This window comes from Rhipicephalus sanguineus, chromosome 1 (genome assembly GCF_013339695.2).
Source record: "Rhipicephalus sanguineus isolate Rsan-2018 chromosome 1, BIME_Rsan_1.4, whole genome shotgun sequence".
In the NCBI taxonomy this organism is placed as follows: domain Eukaryota; kingdom Metazoa; phylum Arthropoda; class Arachnida; order Ixodida; family Ixodidae; genus Rhipicephalus; species Rhipicephalus sanguineus.
In genome coordinates, this window is record NC_051176.1 from 267,388,629 (window position 1) to 267,410,078 (window position 21,450).

Consider the following 21,450-nt stretch of genomic DNA (forward strand, 5'->3'; position numbering starts at 1 on the left):
TCGATTGCCGCAAAAATTTCTCGAATCCGTCAAGAATCAGCGGAGTTACGGGGGTTTGGCGCACGCTCCCAGCGCTTTCTCTCTTTTCTCGTGCCGACGAGCGCACTGGAAGCTAGACAGGGAGGGATGGCATGGGGGAAAGAAGTTACGCCAGCGCGCGTCATGAAACGCGATCGCTCTCCCGCTGTGATTCGCTTGCGCGAGTGCGGCTACCGTGTACTGAGGAGTGCGGCGCCGGCAAGAAGCGCATCTGATCCGAACGCCGCTCTCGATTTACGTCGGCTATCGGCCAATAAGCATGCTATGTCTCTTGCGACGTACAGCGGACAGACGCCCCGCCCACCGACGAGAGTGAGAACCGGCCTCTGTTTGAAAAGAGGGTGCCTGGGGAAACGGCAACTTCGCGCTCCGCTTGTGGCCATTACGCGGCGCGCACGACTGTAATATTTGGCAGAGTAGTTCATAGCCGTGTCAGCTTTCCGCAGGATGTGTTTTTTCAATCAGCCCAAGGGGTGCTTCATGACCCCTTTAAGTACATTCAAAGCAACTTTTGCTCAAGCCCAAAACGCAGCCCTTCTCTGCTGCTGCCTTTGCGGCAAGCAGAACTTGTAACCATAAATTTCTATCCAAATGTCTAATTGAAAACGGCAATCGATATTTCCATAAGACAGTACAACACGCATAGGCTATATTCCATAAGACGGTAAAACACGGAGAGACACGGAGAAATATATTCCCCAAGTTATTTAAAATACGAGAAGCAATACAGTGGATGTCATCTTTAAATGTTGCCTCAAAAATAACTCCAAAAGTATGCATAGAGGCGAGAGAACAGGTAGTACTTGGTACTTGGTAGCTGCGCTCTTGCGTTTCGGTCAGCTTAGAGTTCATTAGAGCACACGTTCGTTCGCGATTTCCCAACCGTTTCCAACGCAAGTGTAGTGCTTGCTTTTTCTGCGTGCAGTCATGGCCAAGGTGACAGGAGTCGATGCCTGCCAAAGGTGAGCCGATACACTTATGTAGCATCGTACCGAGAATATAGAGTTAAAAAAGCACGAACAACTTGCAATGTGTAAGATGATATAAAGGAATAATCACTACACATATTAATTATATATCGTCACCTTCATTCCATGTAGTGTGAAAAATGGGCAGTAACGACATGAATATGTTCAATACGCGTTCCGCATAAAATGCTAGGGCCATATTTTGAAATGGTTATTTTACTTTGATTCTATTTGTCTTTTTCCGCAAATGGGTGGATCCTGTGGATAGCGTGCGAGCCCATTACTAATGGTAAAAGAAATAAGGTTGAGAAATGAAATAAATCGCCTGCAATGTAGAACCCCTGAAGTTCTCTTACACGTGTAGTGCGAATGGCGTAAGTAATCACCATGGTTTAGCACAAACGCAGCCACTCAGAAGTTTTGCATTTCGAGCCGTATATATGGTGCAAACCCACACTTTCGTGCTATAGTGAACATTGGACAACTACAAACACACATGCTGACATTTCGACAGTGGCAAGTACGACGTTGGTTAGATTTAGTCACACACACACACACACACACACACACACACACACACACACACACACACACACACACACACACACACACACACACACACACACACACACACACACACACACACACACACACACACACACACACACACACACACACACACACACACACACACACGCGCACGCACGCACGCACGCGCGCGCACACACACACACGCACGCACGCGCACGCACACACGCACACACACACGCACGCACGCACGCACGCACACAGTGTTTTTAAACAAGTTCTTCGTTCTTTAGATCGTTATTCTCCTGCTTGCTCCTACTCATACGCGTATATATCTAAATGCACAGCCCTACAAAGTGGGCTCTTAAATGTGTGTTGGCGGAATTTCACTGTAATCAACGTAACGACCATAACCATAACCTAGCTTTTATTTTATTAGCAGTCCAGCTCCGTTTCAAGAATATTTTGCTGCCTGAACCCAAACACGCTTCAGGTTCTCTGCACTTGAGTTTCTCGAAAGAGTTAGAGAGAATGAAAATAGACTCATTTTACTGTTTACAGTCCAGGAACAACTCCTTCCGACAATGATTCTGATGTAGATGCACGAAGGCCATTAGTCGTCGTGTACTTAGGCTCTTGGTACGTAAATGGCCTTTCCTTGGCGTCACTTTTGCGCCGTCGGTAAACCGCGTCCTTGTCAAATTTAGCAGCTCAAAGCGGTTAAGAGGCTGGTTGGTTAGCGTGTGATATTTTTCTTCTTTGTCTGGCTTTCCTCTCATTACTCGCCGCTGCAACAAAATAAGTTAGCACTGTGAACGAAGGCCATATTTTACAAAGTTCGGCTAACCGACGTTCGCAATCAAATTAACCAGTATCTAACTTCAAGCCAGGCGACTAGGAAATGCTCCGGCCAGGCTACCAACGATTTTCCACTATTCACAGAAGCCCGGAAATTGTCATTTGGTCGCAAAGCCTGCGAACGAGAGCTGTTCAGTGCGCAGTGTGTTTGTTGTTGCGCCATAGTGCTCTGCCCAAGAATAAGCACAAGAATAGCGACATACAGCGAGCTGCTAGCGATTGTTATTGTACGCGGAAGCCGTATGGTGTAGCTGACGGGATAAGCTTGCCTGTCGAAACGCTGCTAGAAGCACTAAGAAATCTAGCAGCTTAACACTTACCATTAAAATGTATGCAATCAATATTGGCTCATCGTTTATGCAGAGTCAACGGATAGAATAATACGGTTCAACCTCCTGGGTTCGTTTCTCTGATGTCAGAACCTTTAAGTGGATATTTCTGACGTTTCACTTTGTGTTTACTCATATAAGGTATCTTCAGGAGGCTGCCTTTAAGAATGTGGTATTTCCAAGAAAGCACCAGCTCCCCCATTACGACAGCAGGGCCAGGGGTTTTATGTGCGGTTACTCATATCTCATTGTGACACAAGCGTGCTAGCGTCCCTTCCTCCCTCATCGTTTTATTTGTTTTTCGATCAATTATAACAACGATGCAAGCCGTTGGGGTGGGTTTTGTATAAACAAGTCATACCGAGAACAACAAAAGTGCTCTTGCAGTCAAACGGGCGGTTGGGTAGTGGTGGATGGTTATAGTTATCTACCTGGCAGGCATAATTCGTTGCATGGCTGGGCAATAACCTGTGAGGTATATTCTTTGTAACTTATCTGTTATAGAGCTCTTCGCGTGTCATATGGGACGCTGTGACGCTCATACAACTAACATGGGTGAGTCTAAGAGAGGGAAAGTGACTTACTTTGAACAGGTACTGAGTACGCAGTAAGAGTGACGCGTTCGGGTACAAAGACTAACACGTAAGAAAGAGGACACCGGCATTTCGCACATGTTGTTCAGGGTTACAATACTTTACGGTGTATCGCACTGAAATAATGGCGCAATCGCCATCTCCGCATGACGGAATGCGTTGCCTAATGTATATAATTACTGTACTGCGCGTGAGAGCGCGGTCATCCTGTTAAACGGCCAAGTTCCGATATAGTCAACGCCCATATAGCCCCTTCCGCTATAGTCAACGCCCATATTTTCAAGGAATCCACCGCTTGCTTTAATGAACATCTTTTTTTATCATACTCGCTGTATTCACTGGGTATTGTACGCCCAAGTGCGCACATGCACGTGTACTTTTTCATTTTTTTTTTCAGTCGGTATTTGCGCATATTAAAACCAGTTGGGATGTTACATGCATTTATCGAATTATATCCTTTATTTGTGCGGTATTTTGATAGCGTCATTATTAATAGTAGTAGTATTAGTTTAACAGAGCTAATATAAAGGGTAGCCGGTGCCACGAAAAGGTAATGGAGTATACGTATGCTTGCTTTCATTTTGAGAGAGCAAGAAAACGAAAACAGGCTTCATTGTGCTATAGACAAGCAAGAGCACACAGTTATGCATATGTTCGTTCCTTTATGACACATCGACAAATTTCATTCAGCAGCAATCGTAATTATTCTGATCATAAGACGACAGAAAGTTGGGCTTGCTGTTAGTGACTCATCATGAATGAAGGCAAGGCGCGAAGACAGCGACGCAAGATAACCAGGCAATATGAACACCTTTATTATGACCGGTTCGTGGGTTAAACCTCTCAGCGCAGGTGTCTCGTTCTTCGCTACAGTGGAATAGTTATTTTGTCATTGCATTATTTTTTTTAACGCGACAGCGTTAAAGAGCTCGTTTCGCAGAAATTCCGGCGTCGGCGTCATTGGTTGTGAGCGAAAAACCTGCGTTGTGTGTGAGGAAAAATTCGAGATAGATGGAAATAAATAAATAATAAAATAACTTCGGTTCAAGTGGTAATCGAACCCAGGACTGATGAGTGGCAACCTGATGTTGTACCACAGAGCCATGCCGGTGCATGATACAGTCTCGAAAAGAAAAAAACAAAACCTATAAGAATGTCATATAGTGCGAGTAGTCTCCTTAACGCATGCAGTGTTGCGTCGCAGAAGCGTGGAATCGCACCAGGCGTCAAAACACGTGAATTGTGTAACGAGTGGTTGGTTTAAAGGCACACCAAACAAAGCGCACTGGCATAATTTATCATCATTATCAGCAACAGCATCAACAAAGTGCTCAGCTGCGCAGTTGCGCGTGTATACGGACGTGTAGTCGGTACTTTGCCCATTCGCAGAAGGAAGAATTATGGCGTAGTGGGCACTTCGCAACTGTACTTGCAGTAGGCATTCTAGGATAGGATAGCGAAGCTAGGCTGACGATTAAGAAGGGGCTGCGAACGGGGCCAAACTACGCTATCGCGTTCCACTTTTGAAGGCGAAGCTCAAGTGTCCTCTATGTTTTTCTACCTTTAACTGCAAAACACACACACATTTGCATGATCGTGGCAAGTTCAAAGTTAGATTGCCACGGTAGGCTACAGTGTATCTAGGTCCAAGTGGACCGAACTTTAAAGGACTGCTACTAGCACCGAAATGTTTTTAAAGGGTTGTATCCAGGGGTTGCATTACGGGATTGCTCGCTTGTGGGGATACTTTCATTTTCACTCGACTTCACATCCTGTCCGACTTCTCAATACACCGCCCGACATCCTGTCCATTGAGTTCGAATCTATGTCGCGGGAAAATAGGGCCCATGATATATGTGCCGTTTCCTTACTCGCAGTGCACCTCCTCTTTCTATGACTAAAGTGATCAGTAGTGAATAAGGCCTCATATCATGCGCTTAAGCTGCTGTTCGGCGAATGACGGATTTGACTCGGCATCATCGGTGGCTTGGGTACCGCTTGAAGTAATTTGCTGAATATTGGCATCAAAGAGAACGCCATTGTACATAGGACTCAGATGACGTACTGATCAATATTGGCGCTTCATCAGTGATTCGAACGACATTCCGCCAGCGCTATCGCCGGGATCAGTCACCCATGAACAATGGTGGATAAGAAAGGAATATAATTAAGTGCTCGAAGTTGGAGCAATTGTATCTCAAAGTGCGACTAGCGGAGAGATGATTCTCACTGGTGTGATGCAATCTTTCAGTAAGCAACGTGTTCAAAGTTCTACTTCTGATAACCACAGGAGCTACAGCAGCTCTCATTAGAGTGCTAAAAGTAAACCAGTAGACAAAGGTTTTGGGAGGAAAGTAACAACTTCGTGGAGGTCATAAGTTACAGTAAGTTGCACTAGGTTACATTATCATGTGCTAGGAGGGGAAACTAACGCAAGAAGCCAAGAACAGACCCTGCCCTGCAGGGGCGTAGCCAGAAATTTTTTTCCGGGGGGGGGGGGGGTTCAACCATACTTTATGTATGTTTGTGCGTGCGTTTGTATGTGTGCGTGTATATATACGCAAGCAAAACTGAAAAATTTCGGGGGGGGAGTTGAACCCCCCAACCCCCCCCCCCCCCCTTGGCTATGCCCCTGCTGCCCTGGGCTCAGTGCGCCATTTTGAAGACTCTGAATCATGATAACTACAGTCTTGGGCTGACTCATGTGATTTCTGGCAGCGTAATTTTCTGCGCTTTGACAATGCGTCAAAAGCATGAATTTACCCTTTAATTTCTGACATTTCGGATTCTTCTGACAGGTGCGGATGTTTTGTTAAGGTCTGCATTGACGTCGTAGCAAAGGATTGTGTTATCTGACTTATTCCGTCCTACCTCAGTCATTGCTCTCTCAGATATTTCGTTTGGAGAATTCCGGATTTCAAGTTAGCTGCACACAAATGAAAACACGAAGAACGTCATGGCTCGAACAGGCATAAACGTAGAAAGGGGTCGGAACCATTTGTTCGCCTATTCATTCTCATTGGTTTGTTGGCCTAGGGGGTGTGTTGATAATGTGGCAGGGCGTTCCAGCTTTCTTGAATGGTGACATTTTCTTGCTTTTCAGAAATCTTCCGAGGCCGCTTATCGACATCACGATGACGTGTTTGAGTACATGGAATCTCATGGTACTACCGTTGTAATCATGTAGAATGCGGGAATAACTCCCAAAAGTCATGACATTGAGCCCGTGGAAAAATATGCCCGCGAAACACACACGTGTGCACATGCGCATCTTCCAACTATGGGCATCGTTTACACTGGGAAACACTGTAAAATACATATTGGAACTGTTTAGCGCTTCGCTGTGAGCACACGATGGAGCGCAAGTTTCCTTAGGCAATGTTAGCATCCAAACAGCGTCGATAAACGGCTTGTAAACAGTAGGTCATCGGCACGAAGCAAGCGGCGATGCGTGCGATGCCACCAAATCGTCCCGGCTGCTTCTCCAAAAGCAAGCTCTTTCTTACGATTTTTTCCCTTTAAGAGGGTGCAACTGAGCGTCAAAACCTGGCATACCAAATTTTTTTTTCTTTATTGCTTGAAGCAAGATGACTGAAGAGCTGATTAGTAAAATTTTGTGAAAACCTCGCTGTTAATTACATCGCTTCGCTTCGCTGTTCGTAACACTATTAAATTCTGAACCTTTACGTGCCAAAACCAGCATCTAATTATGAAGACTGTGGAATAATCGATCGTTTGTGAACGTATCGGATATGTATCTGTTTCTTTTTTTTTTCGTTTGTTTACGTGAAAACTGTTGATGCGTTTGCGAAGGCTTTAATTAGTTATTACGATTCTTTTTAACATAAAAACTGCTACTGCTCAAAGGAGGCAGAGGCCTCCACGGGAGTATGTCCTCGCTTCGCCTTGCCTTAAGAGCAAGCATTGCAGTTTCTGTATTTACACAATTATCAATTATAACGCGTTTTCTTTTGTAAATAATTATTTTGAGAACGTACCTCGCGTTGCACTCGTAACCATGCTACAAACGTGAGTAATGCGATTTTTGTTTTATATTTTGACGCGTCAGCGGCGACATCACGGCGGCGAGGTTAATGTAGCCAAGTGCATCTGCTTCCATAGTCGCGAAGTGGATTGTGAAGGCATGATAGGCACTGGCGCTCTCCATCGTGTAGCGCGCTTTGCTGAAGTTCCTTCCTGTTAAACAGCATCAACAGCACACAAGGCTACGAGGTGTTCGTAGACAGCGATTAGGAATCAGTCTAGGGATGACGAATAAATACAGGTATTTCTGTTCCTCACGAGATTTGCGTGTGCCGTCTCCATCTTTTGCACCGTAGACTATGAAGCCTTTAAATGTGTCGAGCTCGCGTTATAATCGCTATATTACTATCTTCTTTCTTTTTCTTAAGGGCGCATTCTCACCTTTAGTGTTATAGCCAAAGTTGTGTACTCGCCAATTAAACGAAATTAAAAAAAGAGACCACCTGAAATTTTTGAGCATGGACCTCAATGTTAATATACGACCGTTCTTGCATTTCGCCGCCACCGATGCCGGAGTCGTACCTACGACCTCCAGCTCAACCGCGCAGTGCCAAATCCAAATTTTGTTTGTGCGTAAGCAAGTAATCACGCTTTCCCACGCCCTCACATTCAATGCCAGTGCCTTTCTAATAATTAATGCCGGCATCCATAGTGCATCTCAAGCGATATGCAGATGTTACGCGCTTCTGTTAGACGTTAATTTTTTTTGCGGAGTTCATTCTTTTGTTCACTTCATTGAGCTTTCTTTCCTTTTGTCAGACCCGCAGCCGTGGTATATATACGCCCCCTGAACTTTCGTTCTTGTATTGGTGCACTTTTCACCCTCGTAGCACAGTGCGAACAAGGTCATCCGCTTGCGGTGCCAGGAACTTGATCTGTTATTTACGGGAACATTTCGTTAATAGTAACCTCATTAAGCTGGGGTAACAGTGATGATAGGAAATGAAAAGCTAGCAAGGACTGTATGCCGGCACTAAGAATAAGTAAAGGCGAAAGGGAATTTTCACATGACTGGTGATACGAAATAACCTTAAAGCTAAAGGCTCAGCGGCCGAACTTTTAAAACGCAAGCGTTACGACGGCTTTATGCACAGAGAACGTGCAAGACGCTTCAGCTTTTTACGAATATATTACTTCTTAGATATTCTTTTATCTCGACTTATGTATACGTAAGGTGAGCTATTAGAAAAGAAGCAGATGTTCCTTTTGAGACCGACAGAGCAGCTGTTCTTGCGGCGCATGTATCTCTACCCAGAAAGAACTGTTTAAACAAGAATTAAGTTATCAACTTTCCACTGTCAGTGATAAACCAGTAGTCAGTCGTGAAGAACTGTTATGTGCCATATGGCACCAGTGGCGCACATATTATATTTCGTTCGTTAGCGATTTTGGTTTTAGTAATCAGTTAGTTGACTAATGTAACATATCGTACAGAGATGATGAGACGGTATTCTGCATATTCCATCACTTGATTGTACACTATAATAACGCCGCTTGATAATGGCTGTTACTCTGAAGAAGACTCGCAAGATTTAGTGCGTCCTACAGCTGCTTAAAAAAAATGGAACACGGTGTTTGCAATGGTATCGTCGCTATTACTTAGAAAAGTGGTGGCTCTCGGTGTTTGAGTTCATTATTACAGTGCATTACTTAGGAATAGGCAGGCTACAATAACGTTCACAGAAGGGCTTATTTCTCACACTGTAAGGGTTTCACGCGCATATCTGGCATATTCAGTGACACCGTGAGAAGTCTAGGATCGTCTCGCAAATTTAAAACATGCTGTGTAAAAACGAGTTCCATGTGCATTACGGAGATTTCACTTTTTTCAGCAAGATAATAATTCGCACCTCAGGATCAAACCTTCTTTTCTGTTTTGTCGTTTCTTTTTTACTAATGGACTTTAGGTGCTATCTACAAGTGGAAAATCAGCTGCAGAATGCTGCGATGCCTCATTAGCTGTTACATCTTTTACGCGGTAGCTGTTGCATGTCAAAATTTCTGTCATACGGAGACCACCTTTTGTATGCATTTTTCTTATGTTCTTACGCTTATTCGCGATTTCTTTAGAAACAGAGAATGATGGGTATGTAAAGATGGACGCTTTAACTCCTCAGGAAAACGCTCATTGCACACTGACATAAAGGAAGGACAAATACAAACTAATTAAGACAGAAGTGCACGGGAAGATGGAGGCTTGGAAGGATGACTAATCGCCAAAACCAGGAGCAGGACGTACATACATCACACGCAAAATTTTAATTCTAGGACACGGCGAGAATTACACACGCCGCGTATTACGTCAATGGACGCATAAATGTCTCAAAAGGCTTACAATTTAACGTAAACAGCGCAAACATGGCGCCTTTTTTTTTTCTGGCGTATTCCTAACCCACGCGTAAAAATGTCCGCGACCGAATCCACATTGCTTTTTGTTCATAAATTTGATTTGCTACCGAATGACTGCCTTCGCTAACAATATGTCCAATGGTGTGTACGATTGGCTGTCATCTCCGGTTACGAATGGTTTACGTGTAAGAATATTTTTGTAAACACCTGATATATTGTTCTTGTTTTTGTTTTGTTTTCTGTTTTTTTTTTTTTTTTTTTTTACGGCGACAGAGAAGGCTTACTAACGCATACACCATCTTAAAGAAGAAACGAAATGAAATAACGCCGACCAAATGAAATGTTTTATAAACAATAAAAAGACGTTTTGAAATAACGCCAACCAAATGAAATGTTTATAAAACCTTTCATTTGGTCGGCGTTATTTCATTTCGTTTCTTCTTCATGCTCCTTCCCGACGACACGATGATTCGGCAAACCATCGATTTCGTACACCATCTTACTTCTCAATATACACACTTTATATTCGTTTTTTTTTTTTCTTTTTCCGAGGTTGGTGGTGTCGCCAAAGTAGATATGACAGCCACACTTTCCACAATGAAGGGCAGTGTAAGTATTGGGAGGTTTTCCTGGATGTTCTTGGCTAGTTGCGCTTTGTTGAAGGAATGCGTGGTGGCATACCGCAAAGCCCACAACGGAAACTTCGTTATAAACTCCGCCTTTTTGAAGAAGTGGCGTTTTCAGAAATGTGCTGGTGAACGTTACCATTGGAATATCGGGCAAATGTATATTTCCACAGGTGAAGCTCGTTCGTCAAAAGCCTGGCCTGCGAATCGGACATACACAGAACTTTGTTTTAAGCTATCGCTTTTGGCATGTGGCTCATCAGCCTGCAAAAATAACGTTCTCGACTGTTTTCCACGGACTGTAGCGTGCAAAAAGACATCTTCAGGTAATGCATATATAACTAATGACACAAGCAAAAGAGATATATAAGGAGCGAAAAATGGTCAAATTTCTCGCTGCCCGACAAGCACAGATCGAACGCCTAAACTAAGACGTTGTACCTAGGATTCGGGGTAAATTCGTTTTATTTTGTTGGCGACTGTATACCTTGGTACTTTTCTATGCTGCATCTATACGTGCATGTCAGTTTTGCTTTCACGACATTGGAATGTGAAAACGCTTTCACGAAAACGCCAACCATACGCGTCTTGATGCGAGGCAAACTCTTGTCTACAACAAGATTTCAATGAGCGCAGCTACCCCTGTTCTATGTTTGTTATTAAGTGATCATGTATTTTACGGTTAGTTGATTTTATAGCGGGTTCTTACAGCGGCATAGAATGCGGTATACTAATACCTGAGGAATCGGTTGCACTACCGCTTGATACATTCTCATCAGTCGCAGCACAATGTCTAGAGACGGCTATGCTACCGCATACTGCAGCTGCAGGTCCGTGTAGCTTCCCTGCTGCGCAATTTTCGATGTTTGGAATGCTGTCACCGTGGTACATTTGATTCTTGTAACATTGATACCTGATATAAAGACGCCGGTCCTTAAAGAGCCATGAACATCCTTTCTACTTATGTTCGTTGGAATGATGGAATAACATTTTTTGCAATTATACTGCCATACATGACATGTTTACGTAGCCTTGACTACGACATGTTAAAAATGTCGTTATCAGCGTGGATCTTGTAATATGTCTTGCGCATTTGTTTGGTTGCGCCATATTCTGGCTCCTTGGCCATGTTGATACCGTTATTCTTGCGTGTGCTGTATTTTGAATAGAAACAGCGCTAAGGTGCAGTACACATGAAAGGCACATACAACGGTGCCCGTTGTAGGTCTTTTATCAAGTCCCTTTGCGCTGTTCCTATTCTAGTCATACACCAACCAGCCGAAATGCGCACGCTTATTTCTGCTGCGCGTTGTTGATGTTGACAAAATTTATTTTAAAGGGCTACGGGCTCTTAGAGTTCTGTGGGTGTGCAGATTTTACCTGCTGCGTTACAATCACTAATTCCTGCAAACATTGGCAAAATTAACTAATTTGAATGAGTTAATGTTGACACCAAATAACTTTTAAGACAGTTCCCTTTCGCGAAGGTGGTTTTGTCCTAAACATTGAAACTGAATCTAAAAAAAAAAAAATTGCAAGTAATCACACCTAGTGATCGTGTTCGTACACGCAATAGATGAATTTCATTATGTCACCTGGAAGCGACAATAAGCCTCTACACCAAGCCTCTACAGGAACTGCGTGTATTTCCTCAGCGCATAACCAAGCGACGAAAAGTGTGCTAAAGCTTTACTTACCGTGTGCTTTAGGAGCAACATCGGCCATTTAAGATTTGTGTACGCAGCACTGTACGTTATGTATGGCGTGGGCACTGCTTGTCACTTTTGTTTTTCAGCCTTGTGCACTTTTTAAAGGGACACTGAAGTAATGCTAAATTAGCCTCGGTATCTGTAGTATTCCTTCAAAACTATACATTCATTTATTTACGGAACAAGGGTAACAAGGGTACACAACAAAAAGGACAAACTCCTTTTTTTTTCGTTGTGATACCGCGAGGCTTTCACCTAGAAGTGAGGTAACATTTCAATGTAATTTTACGTGTGTCAACCGTTTCGCCGTAGGAAATGTTCTCGAAGTTTACTAGAGTGAGTCCCTCGTTCCTCTGGAATGCAATGCTGCCTTTTTTTTACTAATTAGTGAACTAAACTTGAGCGGACTCTGTCGAAGTTTATGACGCTCACGGCGATGAGGTGCGGGTGCTTCAGGGCAGCATCGCCAATTGTATTTCCTCCCATTGCCCTTCCTCTCTTACCAAGCCTCTTCTCACGGCAAGAGTGGTCTTCCTGCTATTGTAGGTGCATAAGTTACTAATATAGCTCAAGTTATTGTCCTTCTTTAGGTGCGCCTTTAATAATTAATGTCATAGTGAGCACCATAACGTATGGTCTATGAATTAAAGGTTGTACCGCTTATGGCAAATTTCTTAACGACTTAATAAGGATGAACAATCGCAGCATTAATAGAGAACAAAGGGAAGGTGTCAGTGCTCCGGCGTCAATTTTATCGGTGCATGCTCGAGCAGCATTGATCGCGAAGGTAACTGAAGCCCTTACGCCAAAAGCCTCACAGTTTTCATTCGGAGCATGCAGATGCAAGTGAATGTTCTAATAGCGACAAATCACCTGCCTCTGCACAAGTTGCAAGTATTCGAGCTTCAGGCAGCGTCGCATGGAACAAAATGCACGCTGGAAACACATCAAAGTAGGTAGAAAAGGCTGACAAAGGTGTCACTACTTGGTGATTATAGTTTCTGCGTTTATCACCATCTAAACTTCTGAGTCTCGGGAACCTACTAAACTGTACCAGCTTGTGAAGGAGCTTTTTCCAGCGACACATATTGTTGGTAGGCAAGAATACTTTAAGGTTTCTCTACCGTCGGACTTTTAACCAACTCTGGGTGTATGTCAGTTATGCTCGCAAGAACCCGCAGTTGAGGCTTCACCTTTGGTAGAAAGGCGCTAGATACCAACGTACCGGGACGTTTTACATTGTGCACCCTTGCTGGGAGCCCACCAGGACCCTGAGTTTGACTGCTCACAAAAATCAAAGAAGGGTTTCGTGAAAATTCCCTTGCTCACGTGCTTTGAAACGTGTTTTGGCAGAATGTCGCAAGTCAAAGAATGTGCTAGGGGTCGTGAAGGCGTTTATTTAGTCGAAGTTAACAGTCAACATTTCAGTTACCATATGCAAGGGTGAAGTCTGCCTGGTGATGAAAGATTAAAGGGAAATTGCCTGCTTACATTTATTCTATTCCAGAGGAACAGAGGAATACATTTGTCTTGAGTGAAATCGTGTGCTTCTCTTTTCAGACGGTGTTACGTTGGCTGGACTCCAGAACGTTTTCAGTGTTGAAGGTCCTGGGACCGTGGATACATCCGCCGCTGGCAGTAAAAGCTGTTCACGCGCTATTTCAGCTCTTTAAGTGCGTCGGCCTGAATGACGCGCTGCATGCTCCTGTGTGTGCGCATCGTTCACCCTCCTCCTCTTCACCTCTTTCTGTGTCATTTTATTTTACCTTGCCTATTTCCCTACATTTCTACTATTCTCTCTCTCTTTCTATCCTTCATATTCAAATTTTACTCACTACTCACTGATAATGTACGAGTCATTCATGTGTACAGACACCTTACACTTGCACCACGATTTGAATAACATAGAGATGAGCTAGTTGGTAAGTATTCATTCTAAAAAGACAGGGCGTGCAAACACGGAAACAAGAAAGAAATCACGACACCACAAACTCCTTGTCTTTTTAGAATGTACACTAGAGCACTGCACGGGCCCGGGCCGGGCCGGGTAAGGGGTTGTTGGATCGGGCCCGGGCCGGGCTCGGGCCCATGATCTTCGGGCTCGGGTCGGGCTCGGGCCTGAGCCAGGCCCGTATTAGGCCCGGGTCACATACGTATATGTATAATTGCGTGTGTACGTTGTGTGGCTTTGTTTTTGTTGTTTTGTGGGGTTTAATTCCCGAAGCAACCCAGGCTATATGAGACGCCGTCGTTGAGGGCTCCGGGTAATTTAAACAACCTGGAGTGCATTGGCGTGCACAGAAATTGCACAGTACAAGACGTCTACAATTTTGCTCCATCGGTATGCTACACCAGATTTCAAGAAACGCCTAATATAAGTTTCCGCCATTATAGTGAGTGAAAGACGTTCTCGGGTACCGTGTAAGGAAAGCAACGGTAAACTGCCTAGATTAGTGTATATAAGATGTGCGCGTTCGCATCTAGGGAAACATTTCGAGTATGCAGCTACGCTCGCATGCCCGTAGACTGGCCAACGCGACTTGTGAGTCATTAATATCTCAGGAGCTGTTTTTCGTGCATTTTGAGTGCAATATGCGGAGCGACTCTTATCACAGGGCGAACGCCGTTGTTGATTTTGCCATTACTAGTGGTGAGGCGCCAGACCATAGAGACACCAATTTCCCCGAGTGTGGCTCAACTGGAGTGATCAGGCTAGAGAAGCAATCCGGGAGTCTGGGAATAACCAACACGCAGACTGATTAGTTTTATTTAAAGCACCCTTTATTCAACGCACCGTTACTGTACACACGTCTGACACGAGGACGGTGGCTCGCTCGTTAACGGGTGTGCCTTGCTTTGACAGATCTATGGCCCTGCGGTGGCGGTGACTCGGGGAAGAAACTACGTTTTCGTGCTCAAAACAACAAAGAACCTTGTTGTTTTGAGCACGAAAACGTAATGTAGATTGGGTGCAGTTGCCTTCCGAGGAGTCAACACGACAGCTTTAATTTATGTAACGCTGCCCAGCCTGGTGTAATCCTCCCAGAAGCAGCTAGAGCACGTTTTTTTTTCATTGCATTGTGCAATAGATGAAGTTTGCAGGAGACTTTCTACTTTTGCTCAACAGCCCTAGCTCGTATGCAGTTGGTGTAGACTCAACCTAAAAATGTCTGCCATGCTTTTTTCTCCACTTTATGCAGATATTATATTTTGTAGTTGTTCTTTGAAATGCAAAAATGAGATGGCGTGGTTAGCACTGCGTGCGTACATGAAAGAGCCAGCTATGACTCCAATTATATTTTATATTGGCCTGCAATCATTTCGCAAGAGTGTTACGCGCGTAATTTACCGAAAGTATACACAGTACCAGTGAAAGTCGTGACACTGAAATAAGTTCCTAAAACAATCTCTAGAAAATATATTTTGTGCGGCAGGTATCTTCACAATAACCGAAGTTTGGACAGTGCCTCCTTTATGCTCAAGGCATAACTAGCTGAAACGGGCCGGGCCGGGCCGGGCCGGGCCCAAACCTTTCGGGCCCGGGCCGGGTACGGGCCACATTTAAGAACACCGGGCCGGGCTCGGGCGGGCCGGAGCATGGCATTTTCGGGCCGGGCCGGGCCCGGGCCGGAAAATCGGCCCGTGCAGTGCTCTAATGTACACCACGATACGTCACTAACTCGAGGGCATAACACATGCTTAATTTCCGCTCTCGTTTCCTTTAAAGTCGATGTTTGGAAGCGTCTGCCGCTACCGAAGCAGGTATGGAGTTGGTCAGTATTGTTTCGCCACTGCAAGCACTCTGCTTCTCGACGATAAGCTGGTAGTCGTTGGTCTCCAATTTGATGCGCTTGCGAATGAGGTGCCCATACTTATATTGCGTGCGCTGTCTCACTCGTTGCCCACATAGCAGCTTTCGATGCTATCATTGTTGCTATCTTTGTAAGTGCGTATACGCAACACATTCACTGCATCAACAACAGAGTTGCTTGAATTTCAAAATGGCCTCCCATGGGCGTCAACAGGATCTTGTCTTTGGTCAGCCTCTCCTGATGTCCTGAACTCGGAGCCGCAACCTCGACCGAGGAATCTCGGTGAAAAGCGCCCCAGGGGACCATTGCTATCCCTCTCTGGCTCTCTATACCTTTGCTGACTCAGGAGGATTTACGCAGCCGTTTTTTTAACCAGGATAGTAAGTCACATGACCGAAACAAGGTGAACTTAAAGGGCTACTGACACGAAACTTTTCAGTCGTCGTTTCCTTGCGTCGAATGAAAGGCCAGGTCCTCAAGAACCTAGATAATGTACTGGTAAGCTTGAGTGCAATCTGAAAAATTGATTGCATGTTTTCTAAAACTAGTTTCGATTGCTGCTGCATCCTGGCGTCACGACACAATGTCAAGTTCTGATTACGTGCTCGCGCAAGGTATCGTGACGTTTCCAGGGCCGCTCCGTCGTCTGTCTCGGGCCGCACTTGTGGCAAGCAAGTGGGCGTTCAATGATGGACGAAATTTTGTCTAGAGGCTCCGACGACAGTAACGGCTTAGGCAGAGTGCAAGATGCCGAGACTGCCGTCCCTGCAAACGATATCGCATTAGACCACGTCGCAAGCGTGTCAGAAGACGAGTCATCTGGCAGCGATAACGCCATCCAAGGGGGATTCAGCATCGGAAACGTCTGTGTATTCATGTGCACACAAGAAGATAGAGCGCAAGTTCGACTTCAGTCGCTTCACGGCTCTGCTGAACTACAGTGACCGGACAGCAAGGGCAGACAATCTATAAAGCGACGCGGAAGCCACCATTTTGTATGTTTTTGTACCTGACGTCATGACAACTGCATACAGCTGCGTGAAGTCACCAGAACTTGCACTGTAGCTCGACGTCATGCTAGTTGACGTCAGTGTCACTAGGTGCGCCATGCAAAAGTTGACTTTGATTTAGAATAAAATAAAATATTCTGAGCTTCGCACTTGGTCAGAGCAGTCTCTGTATTTGTGCCTTGTACATGTTGTGTCCGCAGACACTACATAAACAGCGTCGTGAAAGCTATCAGCTCAGTGTAATGCCGTTCCCCAATTAGCCTACATCTTCGCTTGTTACTTCTTAATTTTCCGCTGCTTTATACCAACACAGAAATTTTACGCTGCCCCTTTAATGGCTTTCTGACGTGGTAAATGCACACATTTTTACGATTTTTCTGCCCTTCACGAGATAATGCCAAACGACTGCGAACTTAATGGGCAAAAAAAATGGCCCTGGACGACCTAATGTTGTCGAATTCTCACATTTTGCTCATCGTTGACTTGAACTTTGATGTATACATATTTGCATATGTAGTCTTGTTTTAGAAAGCTGCAATAACTTCCGCTTTGTCGGTAGCATCTGAACCGTGAAAGGGTGCTTGCATAAGTACCTTACGCATTTTAACAGTAATAACGTAAATTGACAGGAATGACATTAAGAGGTCGGAGAACGGCAGAATGGGTCAGGGAACAAACAGGGGTTGCAGATATCCTAGTTGGCACCAAGCGAAAAAAATGGACCTGGGTTGCCGCGTAATGCGTAGAACAGTAAGATCAACAGAATGGTTACAAAGGGGGATGGAGAACGCGGTCGAGGTAGACAGTGAGTTCGATGGAGTGACGAAATTAAGAAGTTGGCAGGGATAAAATGGAATCAGCTCGCTCAGGATGGGGCCAACTGGGTATCATTGGGTGAGGCCTTTGTCCTGCAGTGGACTAAAACAGTCTGGGAATGATGATGATAATGAAATAATAAGAATATTCATATTAAGGTTTTCGCACGTAAAACTATATAAATTATTCTTACTATTATTAATATTTATGAATAATACCTTGTGTATATTAAAAAAAAAAACTAACATGTCCTCAGTGGAATGGCTGAGAGCTCAGCCGTCCTGTCTTCAGTGAGCGCAAGCATGTGACAATGGTGGCGCATCTTTGCATTAGATCTTGTAGCTATAGGTTCATTCATTCTCAATTTTCTGAAAGACTCAACTCAGGGCCATTCCTATCGTAAGGGGTGAGATCGCAACAATAGTTAAAGCAATACTACTTAGGTGGGGGATGCGAGCACGCGTGTCATTCTCGATGGTATTTAACCTTTACTAAGGACACATGAAGCATTACTACTATTCAAAATAAAAATCTGGAGGCGACCCTAATCCCTGACTTAGGCGTCTGGTAGGGGCCCTCGTTCGTCCTCATTCGTGTGCCCTGGTGTACTCCTTTAGCTTGGCTTGTGTTTCGCGCGCTACCGAAGCGGATTTCAGGGGCCACGTAGAGCGAAGCGCGTGATTGAGATCTGCTCCGCCAGGTGCCGAAACGATCGCAGCTGCTCGCAAGAAAAGCGTCTGCTCTTTCAATGAACTCGTTCAAACAATTTTCATTAACTTTCGTGACAGTTAATTGGCCCTTATCGTAAGTAAACTTATGCTCCGATATCATATGCATCCTATATAACTCTTAGCTTGAACTAAAACCTTCGATTTCGCACCATTTTTATGTTTAAAACAAACATTTTGAATACTCGGAAAGCCAGAAGTAAGTCCTCTACCGGAAGTACTTGGAAGAGAAAGAAGAGTGGAACTCGTTGCTCGTGCCACAAAAAAAGAGAAACCACAACGGTGCCTTGATCATGTATAATTGCTATCATTGCCCCTCCCAGTCCCGTAGCCAGGAATTTTTTTCGGGGGGGGGGGGGGGGGCACTTGCTGTAGGCTTGGATTATTTCAGAAAAACACCTATTTTCATTATTTTCGCTCAAACACCCCGTTCATCAGAATTTCGGAGGGAGGTTGGGGAGGGCGGGCACCTAGGGGCCTTCCCTGAATACGGGCCTCCCCCCCCCCCCCCCCACCGGAAATTTTGAATTTTGCATGTGTAAATATAAACGCACGCACGAACATGACTAAAGGATGTTAGACCCCCCTCCCCTCCCCCGAAAAAAATTTCTGGCTACGCCCTTGATTGTTCTGCCTTGACTGGTAAGCTCTCTAGGAATGATTTTATGTCGTTTTTTTTCATAGCTGTGATTGTTCATAATCCTATTAATTGTGCAAGGGAGTAGCCGGTGCTATATAGAAGCGTAAACATGTCGTAGTAAACATACAATAATAATAAAAGAAACAGGCGGCGACAAGGAGCTACAAGAGAACATGAAGTGTACTTGTTAGTACGCGTGCTCTGTGTATGAGGCGCAATAACTGGCATCGATGTAAAAGTAAGCAACTACAGAGCCAAAGAAATCCCATTTAATCTGGTTCTTCTGTCCAATTACCTGTTAGTGTACTTCAAAAGCCTTGAGTCGGATGCGCAGCTGTTATGCAGTGTATGCTACTTTATGTTATGTTACGTTACGTTACGTTATGTTACGTTATGTTACGTTATGTTATGTATGGCTGTTATGCAGTGTCATGCATTAACTTAACAGCCAAGTAATTCCGCCGCGACGTAGAGTTCATGTGCGAAAACGACAGGAGCCTCACCGTCATAGGATTTTATAAAGAATATGCATTCTGTAAAAAAAAAAAAAAAGGCACCCCGTAGAGCTCCCTTAAGCATTACCCGTCCCCGTAGGTCTGGTACATTTATCGTCCACTTCTACTGTGCAGCGCGTACATCACTACGTCGAGTTGTTCACGATGTACTGGGGACTACTTGTGCAGTAATACACACGGTATTCCAAAGTTGGTAAGAGAACCGGTGGCCAGTTCAGAGCGACGGAATGGATACCAAGGGATGGGAAACGCAATCTAGTACGACAGCAAGTTAGATGGAGCGACGAAATTAAGAAGTTCGCAGGGATAAAATGGAACAACGTCGCACCAGATAGGGTAAATTGGATATCATTGGGAAAGGCGTTCGTCCTGCAGTGGACGTATTGTTTGCTGAAAATGACGAAAACAAGTAAAAAAAGAAATTAAGAATATGTAGAACTTTCTTCTGACAAGCGACACCCGTGCGTATTTGAGCGCGTATTCAGAAAAGCTTTCTCGCGCTTATACATTCTTTATTAAGTAAGTCCAGAATAAGCATTGCCTGTAATTAGCGCTTACGAACAATTAAAGCGAGATAGTTTTTTTAATTATTATTTTACGAATTGTGTGTTCTACTATAAACCCACCACGCTGGTTCGATTGCTATCGCTTCCACGACAAGGTCATGGACTCGATTCCTTGTCTCATGCAGTCATGTTCGCGTTGCGGTGAAATTCAAAAACACAGCTGCACTTTTGGCCTTGGGTGTACGCTGAAAAAAACCCGCGTGTGCGAAGTCAGTCAGGAAGCTCACCGCCCTCATACGGCGTCTCTCACAGCCAGTGAGCTAGTCTGTCATGATAAAACTGGTTTAACTAAATTTGCATATCATTCAGAAGTGAACATTAATGTACACACCAGCTAATTCGCTTGGCGGCCGTTGTAAAGTATCCGCTTTGCAAAATATTTCGTCACACTCAAGTTGAATCATCTGAGGAAAAAAAAATGGCGTGGTTGAACGCGGCTGGACCAGGTTTGTCGAGCGATCACTCGGTTTTGCTTGCTTTGGGAAAGGACGAGGATATTGGTTTGCAAAGATTTAACTTTACTGCATGTCTTGGTTTAGGCAACGACGAGACTGTGCTCCCGAACTGCGGGATACTGTCGACAAGCCTCCGCGCAGTTCAGCTGCAGCATATTCTCACGCGCAGATGCACATTGTTCCTGCTTGCGGATGCGCATGCGAACGTGCTTTTTCTTCAGCCCGACTAGCGTTTCGCTGAAGCTCTTTGGAGGGCGTTGTGACGACACACGATTCGCGTGGAACGAAGCGCGGGATGAACGCGCTGATACGCTCGAGAAACGCCGGCGCGAACTCATCGGCGAGAACTTCGCGCCATCTGGTGGGCAATGTGTGAACAACTTTCTGCGGCGCTGACGCAGCTCAGACAACACACTGACGTGACCTTGCCTGAGCTTGAAGGTCAGGCTGAAGGAATGAGGCGTTTTCTGGGTTTGTACCTGGAGGAGTAGAGCTATCGCTCTAAAAGAGCAGCCTTCGCGAACACGAGTTCATTAGCCTATATTGGCTCGTTGAGGCGATGCCGGCGCACTGTTCTCTGGCGCAATTGCGTATGCACTCACCAGAACTACCGAGAGGTCTTAGTGATAATAGACGAAATGCACCACTTGATAGACGAAACGCATGCTAGTCATGCCGCAGACCGCTGGGAATTCGCCCATTTTGTGCAATTGTGAAGGAGTTTTCACTCCCAGGATGGATGGAATGCAATGAAACAAAACTTTATTCAGGTCCGTCGGGGTGTGAACTAGCATGTAGCGGGCCACTCCCACGTCGGGACAGATAGGCCTAGCCTCTCAGCCACGTCGTGGGCCCGTTGGACTGC

The 21,450-nt window shown here is 44.8% G+C and overlaps 1 long non-coding RNA gene across 1 annotated transcript; it reads right to left on the reverse strand.

Annotated features, from left to right (window-relative positions):
• Positions 1–2,067: 2,067 nt before the first annotated feature.
• On the reverse strand, positions 2,068–3,463 carry LOC119378916 (uncharacterized). Its single transcript, XR_005181075.1, has 2 exons — positions 3,307–3,463; positions 2,068–2,323 (listed from the first exon to the last, which is right to left on the reverse strand). It is a non-coding gene; the product is annotated as an uncharacterized LOC119378916 (long non-coding RNA).
• Between the last annotated feature and the right edge of the window lie 17,987 nt (positions 3,464–21,450).